The following is a 14,764-nucleotide window of genomic DNA, read 5'->3' as shown; positions in this document are numbered from 1 at the left end:
CGAGAGTACAGTCGCCCCGCCATTGTACGCGTATGTTTTCCCGTCTATATGTTGGTTTCATTTAACAAACAACTATTATAGATGAACAGGGGCAGCCCTTCCATCAAAGCCATTTTTGTGGCTTCTTAATGTGTGAAACCAAAGATTTAGATGTAATGGTATTGTACATTGTAACCAAAATAGCATGATGTCAGAATGAGATGTTTTGGTGTTTTTTCTTGTGTGTACATAGATGGTAAATGGATAACAAGTGATCTAATTATTGTTTTGAATGTATTTAAGATAAAACATTAATATGACTTAACTGCAATCAGATTAATCTTACACAGACATTTTTAAGAAGAAAAAAAAACTATTGCCACCCAGGCACAGTCCAGTGATTTGGTGACTTCTAATCAGTGTGTTGACAATAATGATAGCATGTAGACTCACTAATGGAGTAATCTTTTTTTTTTGTACAGATTTTTAAGATGTATTTATTCACTCGTATTGTAGGAAAATTAGTGTATTACAACATATTTACCTAACTATTCTTCTCAGTTGAATGTACAGATTTTCAGTAAGTCGACCACGTGAAAGATCATGCTTTGACTCGTGAAATTCCTTGTAAAGTCAAAATTAAGAGTAAATGATTAATGAACGAGCTCTATGTGTGCTATGCAGCAAGCATGTTCCCAGTTTTGATTTGTATGCTGGAAAAACTAACTATGGCATTTTATTTAATGTATGTATATTGCACCTTGAAATTTGCCCACACTTCACGTAGTTTATTAGATGTCATTGTTAGATTGTTATTTGCGTGAAATTAATATATGAAATGAATCTGTAATAATATTTGATGACCATGTCCTCGAGAGCCACAACCTCTGATTTTTTATTCTTACAGAAACAACAAATAAGGGTGAATTTTGGCTTAGCTGAAAGTACTATATTGGGTGGTGTCATTAGCGTGGAACTTCACAATGTAGGCCTAGACATTCATGAGTGTAGATGTGCGTCAAAGCCTGTGATACATCATTACTGTACATAGAAAGAAGAGGTAAGGTGAGAGAGCCAACTAGCAGGCACATGCGCCGCTAGTGCCACATCGTGATTAAAGAAGTGGTAAATGATTTAGTCAAAAGTGGAGAGGAAACCAGGATAAATTTTGAGATGATGCATTTCATCGGTTGGCTCGTTTGCCCATCAGGTCCTGGCGTGGATTGTAAGAGTGACCTCCGAAGCAAGATGACAACTCCTAACAGGGTGCATCAGGGGTCAAGTTTAGGTCAGCATAAGTTCAAGCAGTTAATAATGGGGATCGGCTTCACACACACTAAAGAGGTGTGTTATAGTAATACAAAAAAAAAAAAAAATAAGCCTGGACTGTCGTATGTGACTGCAATTTCGTGTGCGCAAGTAGAATGAAATGTCACCCTGCTATGGTGTTTGTACTTGTATATATCACTCTATCTTTCTATCACTGTCATGAAGTGTATTGCAGTCTCTATATTCAAATGTATGGTACGCTTTAGGCCTATGACACAACTTGAATGTATGTATGTATTGAGAGTTACCATGTTTATAGTATAGGGGAAAACAGAAGTATTGTAGCTATTTGGAAGATAGAAATATATTAATATATTACTGTGAGATGTGTGAATAACATTATGAACTTTGATGTTGACTCTATACAAGAGAGAGGAGATGATATGCCCATCCTTTCTCCGTTTTCCTTTTATTTTTTATTTTTTTGTAAGATATGTTTTGAGTATGACTTGTTTTGTCCTAGATAACTCAGGGACTGTTATGTACGTGGGGCCAAGATTTATTCCGAAGAAGTAATGTAATTGCCTGGAGTGATGGTCATGCAATGTGTGAGAGGGTTTTCTTTATTAGGATTTAGCATTAGCACCTCTTTTTCTTTTTCTTTTTTTTTTCTAGTACCTGTAGATACAGGAGCTCAGAGTTTTGTTCCTGGACTTGTAGACTGGACAATAATGAATTCATTTAAAGTTGGTTCTCAACACATGTAAATGGAAAGGTTCACAAAAAAACAACATTCAGTACCAAAAAAAAAGAGATATATATACTTATATAGGTGACTTTTCTTAAAATGTTTGTACTTAAGATGTGTCACATGACAGATACCTGTCCATGAGATGGAGGAGGGGGGAGTTTGATGAATATTTCATAAATTTTGACACTGTGATCTTCGCCTTTGATTGATTTTTTGGCCTGTCATAATGATTTATCATGGCAAGGCTGTGTTTAGGAAGCACACTGTCAGATGAACTCTTTGATGTCCCAACTATCGTGAGAAAATGCGGGAAGTTCTGTCGACCGCAAAATTAATGCATACAATAAATGATAGCAAACAAAAGTAACTGGCGCAGGATTCCTTTCCAACTCGGCCCCTGCTCTTGGTTGTTGTTTTTTTAACTGTCTTTCCTTTCACAAGCGTGGAATATCGAAATCACTTCACCACTTGCGCAAACTTCCTGCAAATTTCATTATGAAAATAAAATTTCGGAAAAGCAAGGCAGGACAGATATGGCAGATAATAGATGGATGGCAAACAATGGGACTGAAGCTTGTTGAAGAACGTCTACCTGAGTGGACTTTTTGTGAACCCCTCTGAAGAGTGTACATGGTGTTCTCGCACCCATGACATTTTTTTTTTTCCTTTCCTTTTTTGGAATTTGGGGGGAGTGGGGGGGAGAGGAGAATTTAGTGAGAGAATGGAGGTGTTGTAAGGCAACTGCCCAAGTGTGAAAATTGACTTTTTTATGCTCTCTTATGTGATTATCAGTGGGTAAACTGTAACATTTTCCCCCTCACTGTACACGAAGATTTGTTCCAGACAATAGGAGTCCTTTCGAACTCTGGGATTCTGCTCAGCGCCATAGTGCAAGGAATTTATTTTGAGGGTAACAAGAGAAAGATCATAATGGCATACATTAGACAAGTCACTCATGCAATGCACAAAGAGGATAAGAAAACATCAAATTCCCAAACTTTGCAACTGACAATCCTTCTATTTCATTGTTCATTTGTTTTTACATTTTAAATCCTGTCTGTTGTGGCCATTTTTGGTAGCATTGTACTTACACATGGAAATCATATTTGTGGTTAGCATGAGATAGCACACTGGTGCAACATGGTCTCAATAACTGGAGGGTACCTATTCCCCCCCCCCCCCCCTCCCCCTTGTAGAGAGGAGAGTTTTGTAGTTAAGGAGGTGGTGGTGGAGGTGAAAGGGGTGGGTTGGAGGATGGGGTGAAAATGTCGAAAGATGAGACGGATTTGAAAAGACCATCACATGCCGATAATAAATTGAAGGACGAGAGACGGGCTAGCTCTCGCGATATGACGATTTCTTTTCCTTCTCCCGTCCCTCTGACTGCAAACTTTTTTTCTGGCGGGCTAACTTTTCAACTCTACGCGATGGCTCCTCACCTCTTGATTAGATCAACATTTTGATGACTTTAGCTGGTGTGCTCAATTTTGGTCACATTATTTCATTATGATGGATCTATATACCCTGTTTGGATTTTTTCTCTCTTGTCTGTTGAAGAGAAAAAACTTATGAAACTGGCACGATTTCAAGCGATGAAAATGAAATGCAAATGGTGAATATAGGAGATACCCAGACAATTGGAAGCTTGTTGCTTTTGGCGCCCTTGGGATTTTTTCCCTTTTTAAAAAAACTGGTAATGGGAATTCATGATATCTTATCTTTAGGGTGGGGTGCTGTCGCATTTCACATCTGGCTGGAGACGCATCTATCTGGCAAAAGTTACTTGCTCTCTGCTGACTTTGCACTGATTACATTTCTGATGATATGGCAGTTGGATGAAAAAGAGATAGCTGTCCATTTTTTTTTTTTTTATGTGCCTACATTTCTCATGTGCACACAACCTGTCCCTTTTTTGTATGATTATCATGTGTAATCCACGGTGTGCATTTACAACGTAGGTAAGCTGCAAGTTGTTCTGTTGCATCTCGATTTTGGTTCTATGCATATTTTGACATCAGCACTTTCAGTATTACAAGCATTATTATCATTATTGTATCCGAGTCTTGTGTGTTAGTTGTTGTATGTAGCTCCACTTACAAAATGTTTTTCAAGCAGTTTATAATTAAGGTCTTGTTTTGTTTTTTCACTCCCCAGCATGTACAAAACAAATCATTCTTTTTTACACTTTATGTTCATTTGCACTTTGAGTTGATTTAGCTCTTATTTGATTCAAATGTAATCATGCACAATAGATTATTTGTCACCGAGTTTGTAAATAGAAAATTATTTTTTAAGTTTGCAGCTGTTAGTCATTTCAATCTTGAATTTATATGTTTGTGTTCAAAGGCACTTTTATTTTAGTACTAGGACGAGTTCTGGGCATGTGTATCGTGTGTCTTGCAATATCCCTCCACAAATGCTTCTGGTTTTCTGTTTTTTAATGTTTGTATACATTCCACATGAAAGAGTTTATTTTCTCATTGACTCACACAGGACCAGGGTTTGTCAGTATTGGAAGTTAAGCTAGTGTGGAATACGAAGTTGACTGAAAGAATGAAACTTGGAAAAGAGGAAATTGTTATATCAGGGTCTTGTTGCATTTGAAGTAGCATTTCATTTCTACCCTTTCCCATGTTTTTCTGTTTGGTTTTGTGTAAGTTTTGCCAAGTAAATGTGGACATAGTTCAACACTCATAGATGAAATTATGCACAGTCTCTCATAGATGTTTGGAAGGAAGTTCTATAGACCAGATTCGTTTGAAAAAGAGAGCAGCAACAACACGACCTGTGGCACATTTTGTGCTCGCTGTTTATGGTAGGCAAAGGTGTTCAAGATTTTTTTTTTTTTTGTCATTATTATTCTGTTTGAATCACTTTAAAATGAAAATTGGGAGAAGAGTACAGCAGTTGTTAATCCTCATTGTATTCAATGGAAACAGTATTGGATGGATCATCATGTGTAAGACATTACCTGCTGTCATCTTGGCCTACATTAAGTTCATTCTACTCCAGTAACTCATAGACCAATCCTATGAGAAATCAGAGGTGCCACAACAAACTCACTTGAAAAACCTCCTCAAAACCACCAATAAAACAAGAAAGACAATCACCCCTGTATGAAGAGTGATGAATATCTTCTGTTACTGCATCTGTTTTTTGTTTTTTTTTTTTTTTTTAGATAAAAGAACACCTTTTTTATTAATTATTTCAGGGAAACTTCACATCATCAAATATACTGCCAATTTTTCCCCATTTTATGAGATGTGAAGTAAGATGTATGAAGGTAGGATGTATGACGAGCTGCAAATTGAATATATGTTGAACTGACGAGAAAAGAAAAATTGTAAACGTGGCAAGAGAAATTTTGCATCATATCATGAAATCAATGTTTGTCAATGAGTGTGTAAGTATAATCTGAATCTTTTTTTTTTTCTGTGTGTGATCAAAAGTTGTATTGGTGTACTTCATATTATGTATTTGGCCCCAAGCTTCAGTGGTAGTACATTGCTAGAGATGATGAGTTCAGGAGGACGTCATTACGAGTGGACCAGTCCAATCTGAAGAATTGCGCATGAAATTTTACCATCCAAATAGTTTGTAGCACTCGGCTGTGAAGGATGATCTGTCACATCCAGTAGCCCATGAGGCATTGGGTGCCGTCACGGTGCCATCTTGTTAGTCCGGCTGTCACCCAGCACCATCATGCGCTGTACTGTCATCTTATTTTACTTTCTTTCACAAGTGAAATTAGGAGAAAAAAAATAAGAAAACAAAAATGATGAAAAATAAATATGAGTGTACCAATTCACAAATGTATGTATGTACGCACCGGAGTAGCATATAGTGAAGCTTGTATATTTTATTATACTGAAGTCTAACAAAATAAAATAAAAATTGGATGCAAATGATACACATAGCCTTTGAGATGTATTTGGTTCTTAGTGTGAGACTGGGATTAAAAATTGTGATGTGGAAATGGACAGAATTCTGATAAACGGTAAGAAATATGTGCATCTGTCAGTGTGTGTGTGTGTGTGTGCGTGTGTGTGTGTTTGTGTGCCTGTGTATGTCAATGGATGTATAAGTGTGTCCGTTTTCCGCATGTCCTGTCTGTACACACAATTGTATTGCTCTATCACAGGAAGTATGGAAACCACAATATTCGTGTCTATAACATGGTAGAGTCCTGAACTTGTTTGAAAAAGGTCAGGTAGTCAGATGTTAAAACCATCCCAGTCATAACGTCAATGTGAGCTTTCATTTATTCATATTTTTGTTTGTGTATAATTTTTTTCCTTTTTTTTTGGGGGGGGGGGGAACGTTATTAAAAGGGGAGGTGTAGGGAGTACACAATGAAACCCTTTTGGTTTTCCACAGGAGTTAAAGGGGAATGAAACCCAATTATACATGTGGATTATATGAATGTTATGATATTAGAAGAATATATCCACAAAAGTTCAGGACAATCAGAAAATCTATTAAAAAGTTTTAAGAATTTCAAAAGTTTTGATGCTGCCATCACTGGATGAAAAGACTACAACATTTTGTGACGTCGTGTATGGAAAATGATATAAAGAAAATTCAGCATGTTTAAACTTTTCCAGCATAAGAGAACACTTGAGGAACAGTATAACCCTTAACAAATGTAACAAGTTGAGGAAATGCGTACTTTTCTCTTTTTTTTTAAATGAAATTTAACGTAATTCTCTACATTTTCTTATATCGTTTTCCAAACATGATGTCACAAAATGTTGTAGTCTTCTCATCTCTTCTCATCTAGTGATGACAGCACCTGAATTTAAAAATTCATACTTTTCAATGGATTCTCTGCTTTTCCTCAAACTTTCACTGATGTGATATATTCCATTGTGTGTGTGTGTGTGTGTGTGTGAGTTTGTGTTTGTGTGTGTGTATTTGTGTGTGTGTGTGTTTTGCACACCAATGGCTGTGAGTTGTAATGTTGACTCCATAGAATTTCAAAAAACAAGTCAGTCAGGCAATAATTGTATACTTCTCAGGGTCCAATCTTGGCTCAAATGGTGGTCAATAATGATCCTGATCATGAAAGATATTTTATCCTATCCCAACAGAACAAAATGGATTGTGATGGTTGCGTTGGCTGGCACCTGAACACATCGTGTGTACCAGATAGTCCCAAAGTGGGGACTGTGCTCATAGTGATTGTGTTCGATCGGGCCCCAATTGTAGACTCAATTGTGACAATCCTATTGGATCATATCTGAACCAGACTGTGACAGATTGTGTCATTTTAGATTTAAAATTGACTAAATCGTCACCATATAGCCTCCAGACCGATCAAATCCTATCGGCACGTATCGACTCGCTTCACCTTACGTCCAAACCTGAAATTTCAGAGAAGGAAACAAAATTTCCACAATAGGCTACAAATGGCCAATGGAGTGGGATTTGTAAAGGATTGCAGGACAGTGGGGAACGTAGCATTACTAATTTCCACATCAGAAACTTGCCAATGCACCAATTTACACAAGCGTGGTGAATGTGGCTACATGCGTATGCAATTTTTGATGACAGAGATTATTGTCTTGTGAATCCCTCACAACAAATTGATTGGCGATTCACTGGTTCATGACTCGTGCACCTGCTTTCTCTAAAGGTACCCACTGGAAGAGCTCCATACAGGATGCTGTGCATGATTTCCTTTTGAGGAGAGACCATGCACCTAGCCAAAAGAATGCTGAATATTCAACATACTGTATATGCCAGCCAGCCATGCTATGGACAGGCACACATGATGAACACACAATAAGATACAAATACCAAAAGACATACAAACCTCTCTCTTTCTTTGAGCAAGCCATTGTATTTCTTCCACTTTCATGAACCCTGGTTATAACTACAGCACAAAAGACAGAACAAAAACAAAAACAAATCATGGTAACGTGGATGCGTCTAGCAATAGAGTTGATGGTTCTCCTGTTGTGCGCTATGTTCTGTTGCACCACTGCTCGGGTGTGACGGACTCCCGACACCACTCATGCTCTCGTCTCCCTCTATGCTTGTTTTTTTCCCCGCTACACAAACATGGCCATCATGAAGCTTTGTTGGTCCTGACTGCACTTTGCGTGTTTCAGACAACACCCAGTTGAGAAATGACTCTGCACAGGCAAAATAGGGCAGATATTTATTGCTTCGCTTTTTTCTCCTTTACAAGCAACAAAAAAAAAAAAATGTTTTGAAAAAGGTGAAATAAAGTTCAGAGTACCCCAAAAAAAAAAAAAAAAAATTATTTTGTGTCATGGCATCATTATACAAAAAATAGAGTTTTGGGGGAAATATTACATACAAATCATCTCAGTACGAGTACATTGTAATTGTACCACCCGTACAATAAATGAATAAATGGATGAATAAATTGATAACTTTAATCAACGTAGAGATCATTTGGTAAACAGATCCAGACTGTCACTCAATATGGACACGGCTGAGGGGGCATATGTAAAATACATGGACAAGGACATAGAGACATCTAAAAATACATTTCCAAAGACATTGCCATATTGACATGAATGCAGAACAAATTTTGAAGGGTTTACTTGCAGATTTATTATTCATCTCTTTTTTTCACCATGCATCAAATCAAAATACTTAAACAGAAAAAAAAAAATATGTCCATGAAAAAAAAAGACTGAATGTGCTTCAGAAAATGTTTTTGTGGATCTTGGAATTTAGTGCAATCATGTTGATAAATGTTACTATCAGTGTGCATGTTATGGCAAAGTAAGGAGTGTTCCCAACATTCTTTGAACTGGCAGTGCTGGAGATTTACAATAAGAAAAAAAAAAATCAACTCTCCAAACTGCACATACCTTGGTAATCACAAGACTGTCTTAGATGTGGAATCTCTGTCCCAAATTTTTCAGAGCTAATCATTTCAATTTTAAAGTGATTTTTTTTTTCAAATCTTCATTGGCTCCAAACCTCAAAGTTCCTAGAGAAACTTCTCACCAAAAATTATATACGCTGCACACTTATTTGGTAACTGGCTACTGCGACAAATTGACTGTTTTCCATTCAATCTTGTCAGAATTTTACCCTTCTCAGTTTACTCTTAGAACACCAAATGACTTTTCTGTCTTCTTTCTCTACACCTACTGCAGTGATCAGAGTTTTCCCCTAAACTTTTGGCTATCTCAAATCAAAATTTGAGCCATTCAGAAAGTCTTTTGCCGAGCCTGAGAGATGAAGGAAAGGGAAGGACTGCACACAAACAGACTTGACGCCCATTTGTGTCACACATTAAATTAAAATGTATCTCAACATATGCAGAAGACAGAGTGCAAAATATCTGATTTCCGAAACCAGTGGCAAAAATCAATTAATGGAAAAACAGATATCGCTCTCTCCAAATGAGAGCTCGGATTGCGCGGCAAATTGCGGCGCAGCTACCGCGTCCGCTCAGCAAACCATGGCCGTGTCCTGCCCCCCGCGACAAAGTCGACACACAAGCTTGGCCCGCCTCTTCTGATCGCGGCAAGGATGTAGTCTCGCAAGACGCAGCCACGACAGATGAGATGGGGCTCGGATTTCGCGAACGGCCCGAAACACCGGCGCAGAGTTTCACCCCGCACCTTTATTGCTTATGCGAGAGGCGTTCCCGGTCTTAAACGAAGGAAATGCGAGAGGGGGGATTGAAAGTGAGCACCCTAACATTGCTGGAAGGGCATCCATGGAGTGAAAGACAGAGCTAAAAAACAAATAACATTTAATAGAGGTATCATTTCAAAAATTGGCGGTGGTTTCACGTCCACCGGCTACACAGCTTCTTCCTAACTGTGTCTATCCTTCATAACAATGAAAGGCTTGCAAAAAAAGAATATGCCCCCAAACAGTTGTTGACTGCTATCAGTCATCTCGAAAACATCCTCTCCCTCGATCTGATCATTTTTATCCATCGTTCTTTCTTTTCATTTAGCCCAGCCGATACTTCTCAGATTCTTCATCGTGTTAGGCAATTATTGACTGTGGATTGCATTTCACACTTCCAACTCTAACTCTTCCCCACCCCCACCATCAGCCCCACCCCAAACCCCTTTCATCACTTATCAAGAATTGATATCCCTTTCCTCACCCCCTCCTCCTCCTCCTCTCCCCTAAACTATTCAATTTGAAGTTCTTCCTTCCCAAATCATTGATTGTCTGAACTTTTTACAATTTCGAGGAAGTTTGGGATCATTGGTGTCTCATCCAGGGTGTAAAAAGAAACTGGGAAACAACACAGGGGCATATGATCACTTTGTTTACACCATGTGTGGCAAGCTCCAGACCGAGGCATTTATCTGGGTCAATCTGTCTCAACTTGCCCTTGAAGTTTCTTAACATCATGCCTTTGGGGAAAAGAGGATGGGTGCCATCAATGATCTGTATGTGTGTGTGTGTGTGTGTGTGTGAGTGTGTGTGTGTTTGTGTGTGTAGCCCATTACATACTCCCCCAAGAGAACGCACTCTTTTCTATGCCAGTTGGTTGCACCTGATTCAAGCTACCTTTGGTTGAAATTATCAATTGCCACAATGCTTTCAAAATTGGGCGAACAAGTTAAAGAAAAAAAAAAAAAACTTCAAAAGATGATTGCACACTTTCAAGCCTTCATAATTCGTTATGCAATCTTGTTCTTTGTGTATCACATAAACACAATGTAAACACACACACAAACATAACACATATATGCACATTCTTCTTGGTGCATATTACATAAACATAATGCACACATACACACTTACATTCGTACAAAGTGTAACCATGACTGTATAGTGTATACAAAGTATAACCATGACCTACTGTAAAACTAGAAATGTTTGTGTCCATTTTAATTTCAAAAATTTTGCGAGAGCCAAGATGCGCAAAACTTAAATGCATGCGAAAGTTTTTGTCTACAATGTATATGCATTGAATGTCAGTGGCATTTCAAGAAAATTTCATGCTGCGAAAAAGGCCGTTGGCTCCAATTCACGAAAATTTTATGCTGCAAACATTTCTTGCTTTAACAGTATACACTTTTCAGCCCCTCAGAGTCATGCTTCCTCTAACCTGAATCATGCCCACAGCTCTGGGCTAGATAATCTCCTCTGTGCTCTACCTTGCATGCAATCAACACCACTCCAAGAAAGAAAAAGAAAAAGAAAAAGAAATCCACCAAACAGCAACTAATTTCCTAAGTCTGAGATATGTTTTGAAAAAGAAATGTTTGGGTGATATGAGTTTAACTAGCAGTAGGTCCCTATTCTCTACAAGACATGACGTCCACCATACATTCTGCACAGTCACTGGATAAACCGATATGACTTTTGAGTGTAGCATACAAGCAGCTCGCATGGAAACCCAAATACTAAAGTGTCTAGACCAAAAGCTTAATCAACTCGGCAAGCTTTTCATCAGCCTTCAGTAATCCATCCAAACTTGACCTGGCTGTAAAGTTAGCAAGCCCACTGAGGCACAGCAATGTACCTCAGTCCAACAGGGAAGGACATGGTAACATATAATAGGAATTAGGGGGATTAGATAATCTCTATTCTTTGACAATTAGCTTCCAGACATCTGTGCTAATCCATGAAGAAAGTACTCCATGGTGCATGCCCATCGGTGAACAAGGCACATGAAGGGTTAAAGTGCTGACTTTTGCCAACTTAGTTAAAAAGGAGAATTAATTCTATCAATACTGTGGTCAACCTGATTGGATACAATGCTGTCGGTATTTTCAGATGGTGGTCCTACGAAGGGTCACCATCAGAGGTTGGAAAAAGAAGACTACCAGTTTTACATCATCACATACTCTTGGGGTGGAGGACGACAGATATTTAAAAAAAAAAAAAAAAAAAAAAGAATAAAAAAACACAAAATTAGATTGGGAACACACTTGATACACATATAACTTACATTATATAATACCATTGATCAATTCTTTCAGAACACAATTTTTAGTCCAAATTTCTGCTAAACAGTTATATATCATCAATATATCAATTAATAAAGCAGACAAGCTATGTATGCATATAGGCCTACGTCTGTGCTGCAAGGGCTCCTGGTATTCTTAAATAAGAAGTAAACAGCTGCAGGGTCATTGTTTCTCTTTTTTTTTTATATGATCACATGATTTTTGTTTCAGACTATCCTTGAATGAATTAACCTATTATCCCTCTTCAAATGTTGATAAATGCTTATCTATCATACACTGTGTATTCACTGTCAGCACTGTAATGTTGATTCTCTATGGGCTGACATGTTTTTGTTGTTGTGGTGTTGGGTTTTTCATTTTGTTTTGTTTTGTTTTTAAAGCCTTTTTCATATATGTTGAATGTTGCTGAGGTCTTAGATTGCAAATTGACTCTGTATGTGTTGGGGATGCACATCATGGTAATCACACTGATGTATCATAGACAGTTACAAAATCACTTCTTTCTCAGTGTGTAGTTGAGTGTGATTAACCCCAAAAGAGAAAATTTTCCGAGTCAAAGCAATGAAACAAAGATATATGTATCTTCAGCCAAAAAAAAAAAAAAAGAGTCAAGTATACATGAAGTATGAAGTACTACCGCAAAGTGTGTTACATAGTCAAATGACCAAAACATTTACTACTTTACTCAGAGCAACCTTGTCTTTTTTAATATCTTTTTATTTTCATTTCATGATATGAGAATAAGATTGCATAAGACTGTGAATTCAGTGTTATCACTTCTAGAAATTAAAACAATAAACAATACAAAATGCCCCTTGGTAATGCTTGTGGAATCAACTACCCCAAACTCTCCGCAACCAGCAATCTCTCATCATCTTCACAACACATCAACTCACTTGTTTCGTTAATGTTGATAATCCTATGGTAAAGCGCATTTGAACATGCATGTTTATGGAAAATGTACTATGCAAATCTATCATCATCATCATCATCATCATCATCATCATCATCATCATCATCATCATCATCATTATTATTATTATTATTATTATTATTATTATTATTATTATTATTATTATCATCATTATTGTTATTATTATCATTATTATTATTATTATTATTATTATTATTATTATTATTATCATCATTATTGTTATTATTATCATTATTATTATTATTATTATTATTATTATTATTATTATCATTATTGTTATTATTATTATTATTATTATTATTATTATTACTACTTCTACTACTACTACTACTATTATTATTATTATTATTATTATTATTATTATTATTATTATTATTATTATCATTTTTATTATATCAATATCACCCAATGTCAAAGTGCTAGCTAATACAATTGAGAATGAATTTGCACTGCCCTTTCATTTCTTGTATCCACCTTGGTACACTGTGTACTCACTGCTCTCTGTAAATACACTTTTTCCCATTCCATAATCAAGTTATTTGTTCTACAGACTTTTTCCTTCATATTTTCATCATGGACATGAAGAAATTACAAAGGGAAGAATACTCCATTCTTAAAAATCGCATATCCATCATTGTCATGCAATACTTTCTTATTCTTTTGTTTTTCACATTTACAAACTTTACCAGTAGGGCCTGTAGGTCCTACATATTTCTCCCTATGTCATGTCTCAGTCGTAAACCCTGAATCCACTGAACTGCTGAGTCTGGACCACACAGGCACACCCCTCCCCCCCCCCCCCCCTCTTTTAAGAAAGAAAGAAAAGAAGAAGCTACAATTACACTTTCCATCACAGATTTGACAAACAGACATGGACAATTCAGAAAGCATGCTAACAACAACAGTGGGTGCATAAATAGCAAAACCAAAAATAAGTAAATACAAGATAGGGGGTGGAACAAGCACACACACACAAACAAAAAATTCATCCTATTTCAATCTATCGACTAACGATAAAATAAAGTGCCAGGTAGAGCATTCATATGGCCGCAGAAAAACACATTTGATAGCCATTTAGTTGACAACTTTCTTCATTGCCCGAAGCAACTGAAGTTTTCAGTTACTCCTGTGGCTCTCCGTCTGCCAGCCGGCTTTTAAAAAATGCTTCTCTGGCCCTCTGCCTTTTTTTCCCTAACTACCACGATAAAGTTTCAGTAATTAAATTGTGTGACAACAATCTGCTTTCATTGAATTTTTCTCCAGACATATTAGAAATGAGATGCAATACTAGTTTCAGAGGAGGTGGGAAAAAAAAATTGCCACAGAAACTTCCTCACTCTCGCAAGTAACATGGCAGAGGTTTTGGTTTTCAGATATGTAGAAAGAGGTTTGAGATGTATCCACTTTCACGAATATGTTACGTATTATTGATCAATTTCTCTCCCCATCTTCCTTGTCTTCTTCTTTTCCCCCTTTTTTTTATGGGGGGGGGGGGTAGTTTTCTTGATTCAATTACTGGTACTGTCACTTTTGAGAATATCCGCTGATGTTAGCTGGCAATGAATTAATCATGAACTCTGTCCTTTATATTACCCTAGCACCACATTGATTGGTCATGTCTAAATCCGAAGCAAACTCGGGCACTGACAGAGGAGAAGCGAAAAACTGATTTACACAAGTATTTACCACTTTGAGAGAAGGGGAGTAGGAGGAGGAAGAGCGATTGTTAAAAAGCAGTGTTGATTTTTATCTAGTTTTCCCTCCTTGCTGCAACTGAGCAAAGATCCCGAGAGGGAATCGAAGAAATGTCATTTACTGAAATATATATGTCAGGTGATGAAAATACTCTCTTTATTCATTCCATGTTCAAGGTGACTTCACTAAATGAAGTTTAAACTG

This window comes from Diadema setosum, chromosome 9 (genome assembly GCF_964275005.1).
Source record: "Diadema setosum chromosome 9, eeDiaSeto1, whole genome shotgun sequence".
Classification (NCBI taxonomy): Eukaryota; Metazoa; Echinodermata; class Echinoidea; order Diadematoida; family Diadematidae; genus Diadema; species Diadema setosum.
Note: the sequence above shows the minus strand (reverse complement) of the source record.